Source organism: Urocampus carinirostris, chromosome 11, assembly GCF_059441175.1.
Source record: "Urocampus carinirostris isolate Australia breed hairy pipefish chromosome 11, RoL_Ucar_1.0, whole genome shotgun sequence".
In the NCBI taxonomy this organism is placed as follows: Eukaryota; Metazoa; Chordata; class Actinopteri; order Syngnathiformes; family Syngnathidae; genus Urocampus; species Urocampus carinirostris.
This window is the reverse complement of record NC_142359.1, coordinates 30,934,487-30,945,128: the sequence shown is the minus strand read 5'-3', so window position 1 is coordinate 30,945,128 and position 10,642 is coordinate 30,934,487.

The window sequence follows — 10,642 nt, the reverse complement described above, 5'->3', positions numbered from 1 at the left end:
TTACTGTTCTCATGTTACTGTAAATCGTAAACACGCCACATTAACAGGTCGCAGTAGTTTGTGGCCAGTCATGGTTTCTGAAACAGATGGTTCTCAATGAGATAGAGCCAGATTTATTCATGAATTATAACAGTTATAATTCAGATTCAGATTCAGATTTACTTTATTGTCATTCGTGTACACGTGTATACAGAATGAAATGTCGATACATCTGACCCGCACAGTTTCCTTGAGTGTCAGCCGGGATAGATAAGATTAGCCATGTCTTCGTCAGAATTTTAGCGCAGCAGTTCGTCATCTCGCGGTTCGATGTTACTTCCAGTTGTAAAGGGTACAGTTTATTGTCCAGAGAGCGAATGATAATAAAATATAATAATAATAATGAGAAGAAGAAGAAGAAGAAGAACAAGAAGAATATTATGTACTACAATATTTTAAAAAAATATATATTTGTTTGTGCGGCAGGGAAGTGGTTAAATCATAGTTTTACCTCAAGTATAGTCCACCAAGAATTCAAAAAGAAGAGTTTACTCGAGCAAATCTAAGAAATGCATGTACTTGCACGCACATCACGAACAAGCTGACCGAGGCTGCAATGATGACTCAAGTCACGAGATGGGGGCAGCGAGTAAAGACATTTCCAAATTTTGTACAGCTAATTTAATATAAGCAGATTTGTCTTGGTGGTAGCTAACTCTGCTAATTTGGAGGATTTATGTGCCGCTTATCCTCAGTAGGGTTGCGTGGGTGCTGGAGCCCATCCCAGCTATTTTCGGGCTTTGGGCAAGGGACAACCTGAACTGGTTGCCAGACAGTCGCAGGGCACACAGGGACAGACTATTTACACCTAGGGACCGGCCACTTAACCTGACATGCTTGTTTTTGGAATCTGGGGGGAGTCCCTGGAGAAAACCCATGCAGGTAGGGGGAGAACTTGCAAACTCCGCATAGGGAGGCTGCAGTAGTTGGAATTGAACCCTGGACCTCCGCACTGCTAACCACCACAGCTGCCATGCCTTCTGTTGCTAGTATCTCATCTAAATATATACTTTTTCATAAATCCTGATGTATGTGGGTGTGTACGTGTGTGTGCGTTTGTATGTGACTTTAAGGCTCCGAAACGGCTGAGCCTATTTTCATGAAACTTTACACAGTCTTACCTTAGGCTTCCATGAGTGTCTTTAGTTAGGTTTCATGTCAAGGCACCCCCAATAAACACCAACAAATACAATAAACATCTGTTCTCGTGTGGTCTGCTTTTGTGGGGTCTCTAACGCCCTCTGGCGCCCAAATTGAGCACTGCAGCTCCTGACCACCAACCACTCGAAGAAGCTGAATGCAATATTATATCAGAGGGAAACGCTGAGCCATATTCACTCATACAACTAGTTGAGTAAAATGTCTATGTGCACACTCCACACCATCAGGGAGTAGAATGACATTGAAGGACTGTGATAGTTTGTGGTCTTGAATAAGTGGGATCCGAGACATTTTTTTTAAATTTAGATTATTTAAAATAGGAAAAAGTAAATTCTTACACAATTTCGATGTGATTTTGCTACTTTTACGCATCTTTAATGATGTTTACTCCAATATTTTTTTAACTAAACAGGCGATAGTGTAATTGTGATCCTGTGTAGTCCTTTGAGACATCTTGTGATTAAGGGCTTTACAAATAAATGTGACTTGAGCAAAATTTGCTCATTATTTATCTAATTTCACAATAGAAATGACATACGAAATAAAATAAAATGTGAATATGATTGCAGCGACAACCGCCGCATTGTCACAAGATGACACAGGATTGTTTCTTTTTATGCTCGCCTGTCCACAAATACCCCAGGAAAAACCAAACACGTGTCTTTCTAGCAATCCTAATCCCCTTGACGCCGGTCTCTCGTTTCCTCAGCAAACCGCCATGTGTTGCACGATTTCATGGAGAGAATCCCCCTCAGACCACCACCCCCGTCCTGCTCCTTGTCTGTTTACGCCCTCCGGTATCAACAAGGCCCGAGCGCCATGGCAGCGAGCGGTGCTAAAACACCTGCGTCTGCTTTGTGGACACTTTTTAGGTTGTGAAGAATGTTGACGCCATGCCCGTCAGTGTGGTTCAAAAATGCTTTTGATGTGAAGGGCGCCTTGCTCCGGCAGGTGCTGAATGAGGTCAACAATGCAGAATGGCGGCTTGTTCATTCGGAAAAACTGGGATGTAGGTCAGACTGGACTTTTATCCCCAAAACAAATAGAATTCCAGGAAATGCTTAATGCATATTTTAATCGGGTGGTTATCAAATAGCGTGGTACTCGAGGTCATTTCCAATTTCAAAAGGTTACTTGAAATCTTAAAAGATGGGGTGGGTCGTTTGAGGTGTCCTTAAAAAGTTAAAAGTAGAATATTTTCTCTATTCGGTGTTAACAAAGCCTGACTGAGTTCAAAGAGCCTTTATGAATTATGAATGAATGAATGAATGAAAACTTTTATTTCGAACATAAAAATAAAAACAGGACAAAAACAATGAGTCAACAACAGAATAATGTCACATAACATGTTCGAAAATTAAGAGAATTAAAAAACTCTGTTCTGAGTCACGCCAGATCAGTAAAAGAATGTCAACTCCAAATTCTTAGCTTTGATTTTCAGTAATATCATTCAGCCTACATTAGTAACTTACCCTACATATTATAATCATGCATGACAAGAGATCTTTCCCTAAACACAATATAGTTGTTTACTAACAATGGGGAAACAAGATTTTCATGTTTGGCATTGAATGTTTCAACCTGTTTATTTTAACAGTTGAGTGAGTGCAGGTTTACACCTCAACAAACTCACAACACTATGAAATCTCAACACTGCCCTCAAGCAGCAGTAGAGAGCATTTGGTTTGCATCTATTTAAAAGAAAATCAAATTTTTGATTTTGATCATTTTAAGTGGGAAGAACTGAAAAAAACACCACACATGACACAAGTTTTCTCTCTTGGCCCCTGTTTTCAGAATTAGTTGACTGGGGATAATGGATCGCGGCCACAACCTTGCATTTCATTTGAGGCGGGTCAGAAACCCACAGGTCCTGACAAAAGTGAACCCTGCTGTTCCCTGCTTGCGGCAATACGGGATTGGGTACAATAGATCATGGCCGCACGGGTGTAGTTCATTTTATCCAGAAATACTGTAACGCCAGGCCCAACAAAAAATAAGATCGAGGATAATGGATCGCAGTATGTTTTTTAGCCTGCAATGCACTTGGGGCTCAAAGTACAAAGGCCGACAAAGCATGGGATTACTGGATCCAATTTCAAAGAAATTCAGCGAGACACTAGTTTGCAGGGTATTATGCCTAAAAAATACATTAACTGAAAATAAAAGGTCAAGAAAAACTTTTTACCGCAAGAACACAATGGGTGGATCAGTGCAGTTGTCTGCAACTATCGGGCCGCGGACATATACCTGGCCAGAAAGAAAGAAAAAAAAAATCCCTTATTCTTTGCTTATTTTGTATTTATTTGTGTACAATGTGCATTTTCCTATCTAAAAAAATATACAATGTACACAATGTCTCATCTCATCTCATCAGCCGTACCGCTTATCCTCATTAGGGTCGCGGGGGGGGCTGAAGCCCATCCCAGCCATCTCCGGGCAGTGGGCAGGGGACACCCTGAACTGGTTGCCAGCCAATCGCAGGGCACACAGGGACAGACAACTCATTCGCTCATTCACACCTAGGGACAATTTGGACCGGCCAATTCACCTGAAATGCATGTTTTTGGAACGTGGGAGGAAACCCACGCAAGCACGGGGAGAACATACAAACTCCGCACAGGAAGTCTGGAGCTGGATTTGAACCCACGACAGGTTCCCATGACATGAACTGTGCCGCACAAGCGCTAACCACTGCGCCGCCGTGCTGCCCCTGTACACAATGTTTTTAGTAAAAACTATATTTGAGCAAATCGCTGGCCACATTTGCACAAAATTTGATGCAACACAATTGAACTTAGAGCGCGTCAGGGAGTGTGCTAAATTTTAACCACTAATCATAAACAGATGTAGATGACATGTAAAAAGGCTTTAGAATTTATCGCATCAACACAATTCCTATTTTTGTTGTTGAATACGTGGGACCATGATTAAACTCCTTTATTGACAACATAAACTATGAACACAATACCAAAATAGAATTTAAGATGCAGTTAATTAATATCCTTTAAAGTCCGATACATCATCTGATGACACGGCGGCTGAGTAGTTAGCATGTCCACGGCACAGTTCTGAGGTCATGGGATAAAATCTTCCTGTGCGGTGTTTGCATGTTCTCCCCGTGCTTGCGTGGGTTTTCTCCGGGCACTCCGGGTTACTCCCACATTCCAAAAACATGCATGTCAGGTGAATTGGGGGATCAAAATTGTCCCTAGGTGTGAATAAGCGAGTGAGTTGTCAGTCCCTGTTGTGCCCTGTGATTGGCTGGCAGCCACTTCAAGGTGTCTCCTGCCCAATGCCCAAGTTAGCTGGAATGGGCTCCAGCACCCACGCGATAATGAATGGATGGATATAATCAAAAACAACTAATTGTTTTTTTTTCCCTCTTTGTGTTTTTTTTTTTTTGCCTTTACAGTATTTTATATATTTGAGGATGGTACCGTGATTGACCATAGTTTGATTATTAGATAATACAACATGCCTTTTCCTATGTCATATACCAGTACATTCCAAGCGGTCTAGTGATAACACAGTGGATTCAGGCTTATTATACATTCCATCCATCATCTGCACCACTTATCCTCAGTAGGATCACTGAGGCGCTGAAGCCCATCCCAGCCATCTAAGGGCAGTGGGCAGGGGACACCCTGAACTGGTTGCCAGACAGTCACAGGGCAGACAGGACAGGCAATTCGCTCGCTCATTCACACTTTGGGACAATTTGATCCGGCTAAATAACCTGAAAAGCACGTTTTTAGAATGTGGGAGGAAACCGGAGTGCCCAGAGGAAACCCAGGCAAGCACGAGGAGAACATGCAAACTCCCCACGGGAAGGTTCGATCTCATGACCTTACTGTGCCGCAGATGTGCTAACCACTGCGCTGCCCTGCTGCCCAACCTTCTTCTTCTTATTATTTTTATTATTATTACGATAATTTTTTTTTTAATATAATCCCTTAATATTATTATTGGTTCGCAGAATTTAGACCGGTCTGGTTTAGGACCGCTAGATTGGTGGATAAAAGTTCCGCTACGCAGTCAAGAAGCACTGTGTTTGAATCCAGGCCGCTGGAGCTTGACTGCCCCCCCTTTCCTGCAGAAGAGTCCACAATCTGTCCCCAGCTGAAAGTTGAAGTTGTTGTGTCTCCAGCTGGGCAGCCAGCTCGACCGCATCACAGAACAGCAAATTGAAGGCTCGCCTCGACATCAGAAGGCGGCATAGGCCTGTTGACAGCCAGGCAAAAAGAAAAAAAAGAAAGCAGAAAAAGTGCACGATGCAACATCTGGCTCGCAGTTTATCCTATGTGCACCTCCTGTGATTATCTCTCCCTCTCCCAGCCGCCCTACAATGGAACAAAGAAGATTGTTGAGAAGGACAGCCATGGGAAAGGAGCGAGAGAACCTCATCTAATGCCAGGGAGGAGAGGGCAAAGTGTTCCGGTTGCTTCCAGTTTGAAACAAAAGTTTGTGAATGGAGATTAAAGGCCTAACTTTGTTTCCCAGCGTGCTCCTGGGTTTCCAAAGCAACCCCCTTCCTGTCCGTTAGTGTCCTTACGCTCACCCCAGTGAAGCATGTGCACCGCAGATGAAATGGATTTGGAACCACCTCAAAGAGTTTTTCGCCGTCTATTGATGCGAGAGACGTGCATTCCAATGCTCGGGCGAGGCCAATATGAAGGTGAAGAAAGGCCACTTAAAATAGGAGAAAGCTTGATGCTTACTACCCTTGTTGAGTTTATAGTATAGATCTCTAAACCACCTGGGTCATCATGGCACCATTTCCTTCGGTGTGTCTTGGGCAAGTACAGCCTGGTTGCCCCCATCCCTCTCCAGCCTGGGTTTTCTACCTGACATACACCAAGATGGTACTGGTTTCTATTGTTACCAGTGGCAGGAGAACCATCCCGATTTGACTCAGATACAGCACCTTTATCATTATTGTTTGGGGAACAAAGGAAAAAAATCTTAATTTCTGTTTCCGAAATTTTGAGTAGACAAGTGTAAACAAATAAAGGGGTTCAATTGGGATTTTTATTCTTACTTTGGTTGTAATTTCTCTTGTATAAAAAAAATGATATTCAGAGTTTGAACTTGCAGTGAAAAAAGAAGGGGACACTACAAAATTCTTCAGTTAAAGAAATTTCCAATCCATTCTAAAAGCCCTCTCCTGAACCCTCTCTGCTTTTAGCAACAAAATGGTGAACAGCAATGTCAATTCCTTTTAAGTGTGGCTATGTTAAAATTTCTCGACCTAAGAATATAAAAATGGGATGTTTATTTGAGAGTTCATGTATCAGTATCAGAAATTATTTTCCCCCCATTTTATTAACACTCCACTTATTGAAACATGAATATTTTGTTTGTTTGTTTGTTTGTACATGATTCAATTGTTTGTTTGTTTGTAAATGATTCAAATTGAATCTTTTCTTCCGGCGCCGTGTTATTTTCGATTGTTCTCGATTGTTCTCAGCTCAGGGATGCTGCTGGAAATGTGAATTTCCCTTCGGGGATGAACAAAGTATCTATCTATCTATCTATCTATCTATCTATCTATGCTTATTATTCACATCAATGTTTTTTTAATTATTTACGTTTATTTACCACTAGGTCGTGCTAATACACAATGTCTCTTTGAGTCAATATTTGCTGATCAGGAATATTTTAATGCTGCAAAAGACTATGGGACTAGTAGTATAAAGCTGGATTATCCACGCAAACTGCAATTTACTCACTAAACAAGCCTCATGTGTATTGGTTGATTTCTCTGGATCTGTTTTTTGCTGGCTAAAAAACATACCGCGATCCATTATCGTCGATCTGTTTTTTCTTCCTAAAGTGTGACTTCCTCTCAGTGGTGCGCCGTCAGGGCTTACAAGGCATTCTCTGCTGGCCTAAAATATATCTAATTCATGTAATGTCAATTATATTTTGTCCATCAATACTTTAAAATTGTCTGTCACCTTACTTCCATTGCATTTCCCCTGGTTGCGCTGCTGTCAGATATGTGCCTTCATATAACATTAAACCAATCACATTTCAGTCATAAATCCACCCTTAGGCCTTCAAAATTGGGTCTCCAGGCGCTGCAGCATAAAATAAGTGTTAATAAAGCTGTTGCTTTGGCCAATCAGGTTTTGAGTTGGTGAAGCCAGGACCTTCTAACGATGTTTGGCTAGGAGGCCGTAATGCACCAAAACGATCGCGCCACTCAAGGTTAAACTTGAAGAGGATGAGCTGCACAAGCAAATAAATTGTGTTGATTAAATATAGTCTCTTCTAAAAGAACTATGGGCTAGTTCCTTTTTTGGACAACCAGAAACTCTTATCTCGGGACAAAATGAAAGCGCTGGATCCAAAATAAAGGAAACTATTTGGAGCTTCTTTCTTTCATTGCTGACCTAAAAAAATTATTTTAATTACCCTATGTATACTAATTTGTGAAAAGAGGATGGAGTTTGTGTACAAATAGAAAGGAATTTCGGTGAGTAATATATGGCTATATTCCTTCTTAATATTGCAATTTTATGAGGATAATTATGGTTGATGCATTTTCATATGTGTCGCAGCTGCAGCTACAGGCAATGTTTTATAGCCTAAAATAGTTATTTCTTTAAGTCAAGTCAAGGCATGTCTATTCGTATAGCCCTTAATCAGTAAGAGTCTGCCACAGATTATTGCAAACCGCAGACTATTATTACACAATCCCCTGATCTAAAACCTACAAGAGGGCAAGGAAAAACTCAAAAACCTCAACATGAGGAAAATGAAGAAACCTTGAGAAGGGACCGCTCATGTGGTAATCCCCCTTCCAGGATGACCAGGCTGCAATGGATGTTGCAATAATAAAGAATACACAGATATTGTCAACATAAAATATAGGTTATTCATATGCTATAGAATAGAAGTATTGCAGATAGAATCTCTGGGGGAAGAGCATTCCACAGCACCGGGGCCTGAATGGAGAACGCTCTCGAACCTGCGGATCTCTTCTTGGCTCTTGTCCATGCATGATTTTGTATAATACCATTTAGGGAAGGATTGATACACACGTATCTCTGGGTGCCCTGCAATTGGCTGAAAACCAGTTCTTGGTTCCCACTGCTTTAAGATGGCTGTGATTGGCTTCACCATCTCCGCGATCTTAGTGAGGACTAGCGGTGCAGATGATGAATGGATGATTTAGAGGTAGCAATACTGAAGGCCAGTGTGTACGGTAATTTTCATGGCCCGTCACTGCTTCCTTGGATATGGTGGTGTTCAGTACTAGTTTGTTTTTGTAACTCAATGTTGTCAGTGTCTCCATCTCGTCCCCGTACGCCTCCTCATCCCTATCAAAGATGAGGCCGACCAATAGGGTGTCGTCATCAAACTGCTTCGGGTCCTCGCTCTTCTCAGGAACATGCCACATTCCAAGATTCCTTCTGTTAAAAAAATCCATAAGGTTCTTGTTAAGACATTCTTATAGGAATGGCCTAAAGGGGGCCTCCTGTCAGACTTGAAATTGGCGTGAAATGGAAACTACTTTTGAGGACGTGGACAAGAGAAGTTTAGATTATATCTACTTTCGGGCAAGTCTTGACTGGCTTTTTGCTGCATCTCAAGTCAAAACAGCTGACATCAGTGCACAGGAAGTCACGTTGCAAAAGGGGAAACAGAACTTGGGAAAATATGCTTTGATCTGAACAAGCACACCTTGTAAGCTCACCATTTCGACAACCAGCATCAGAGGTGCTCATTACGGAGATCTTGACCTACCGGTGGTTCACTGAGGTATTAATGGTAGATCGCAGGAAAGTATTCAATTTACTGCATTTAACGGTACACGCTGCAATTTAGAAATCAAATACAGCAGCATTTCAGCATAGTCATCAATGTTGCTTAGCAGCAGTAGCAAATTGAAGAACTTCTAATGTCAAACGTTTTTTTTAATAGAAATATTGATGAATTTGAAAGAAGAGGCACACCTAGAGAGAGCTGGCATGATAGTTGTTGCTGTGGGTTCCCTCAAAAACCTGTTTTTTTTCTTTTTCTCCTTTATATCTTTCAACTTTCAACTATCAACTTTCTCTTTTTATCTTTTTCTTCATCTTCTTTCCCTTTTTCCCGCATTTACTTAATTAATTTGTTTTGGCTTTTTTATTCTCAAAAAAGAAATGAATGTTCATTCTGAGTCGCCGTAGTCTGTCTTCTTTCTATGTGGTACTCTGTTGCGTTACACAATAAAGCAACATCCAAAATTAAATTCTACTCACTGTTCCTTTATTTACTCATTCAATTATTACTGATTGATTTGTTGTCAAATGAATTTGTAATGTTGATGTTTTTTTACCTTTAGATCTTATTTTGGAGCAAATTTTAAATAAGACATTCGAAAAGAGTTTGAATTCTTAATAGTTTTTCTTTTGGAAAACCCAGTTTGGTCTATCTTCAACCAGACCCAAGTTAATTTTGGGGGTATGGTTTCAGAAATATGAGTTATCTGAGATAAATAACAGTAACCTGTAAAATAAACTTCCAATTCACATTTTCATTGCCAATGTGATGCATTAGTATGGAGACGCTGCCATCTAGTGGTGAAATATAACCACACATCAGAAGCGACAATCGCGTTTACTATTCAAGAAATAGGTTTAATAGTTATTTGGAGATAATAAGGGATGGATAAATACAATATATCGCAGCATTGTTAAAATAAATAAGACGTCCTCCCTTTCACTTCACCACACTCAAATGTCATTAGGTCAATGCATTTCTTCCATCGTTTTTATTGGAAGTCAAATTTAAGTTCTAAAAATAATAATTCCAGGACAATTTACATTTTTAGTGAGATAGTTATTAAATGTTGTACCAATTAATTGCATCTGATACGACTTCAAAACAGTGCATTCTATTTTGTGTCATCTACATGTAACCGCGTTGTACGTGTCCCACCAAAGATCCACATTCACGCTGGACTGGATGATGAGGTTTTTATTATTACAGTTCTGCAAATGGATGAGTCACAACATTAGCTTTTTCTGCTGGGTTTGATCTCTTTGATCTCTTTGTAGTACTCTGGTTAAACTGACAACAAAGCATATCAAAGAGCTGTCTTTTCACTTTACAGAAAATACATTTTAGAATATCACAATACATTTATAAATCTTTGCATTTTAACAAGATACTTTTAACAAGAGATCGTATAGTGGATTTTTAACGTTTACAATGAATTCAACATGTTTTTCTTTACTCTGAATTTTAACCAACATCATCCTTTTTTAATGTATATGAAAAAATAGGAATAAAAACAATAATGAGTATAAAAATGGGTACAATTTACCTGCAAATGGATGAGTCACAACATTAGCTTTTTCTGCTGGGTTTGATCTCTTTGATCTCTACAAGGGGAATTAATATTTAGTAAAACAGAAACAAAACGAAAATAAATCAAAACAGCTTGACA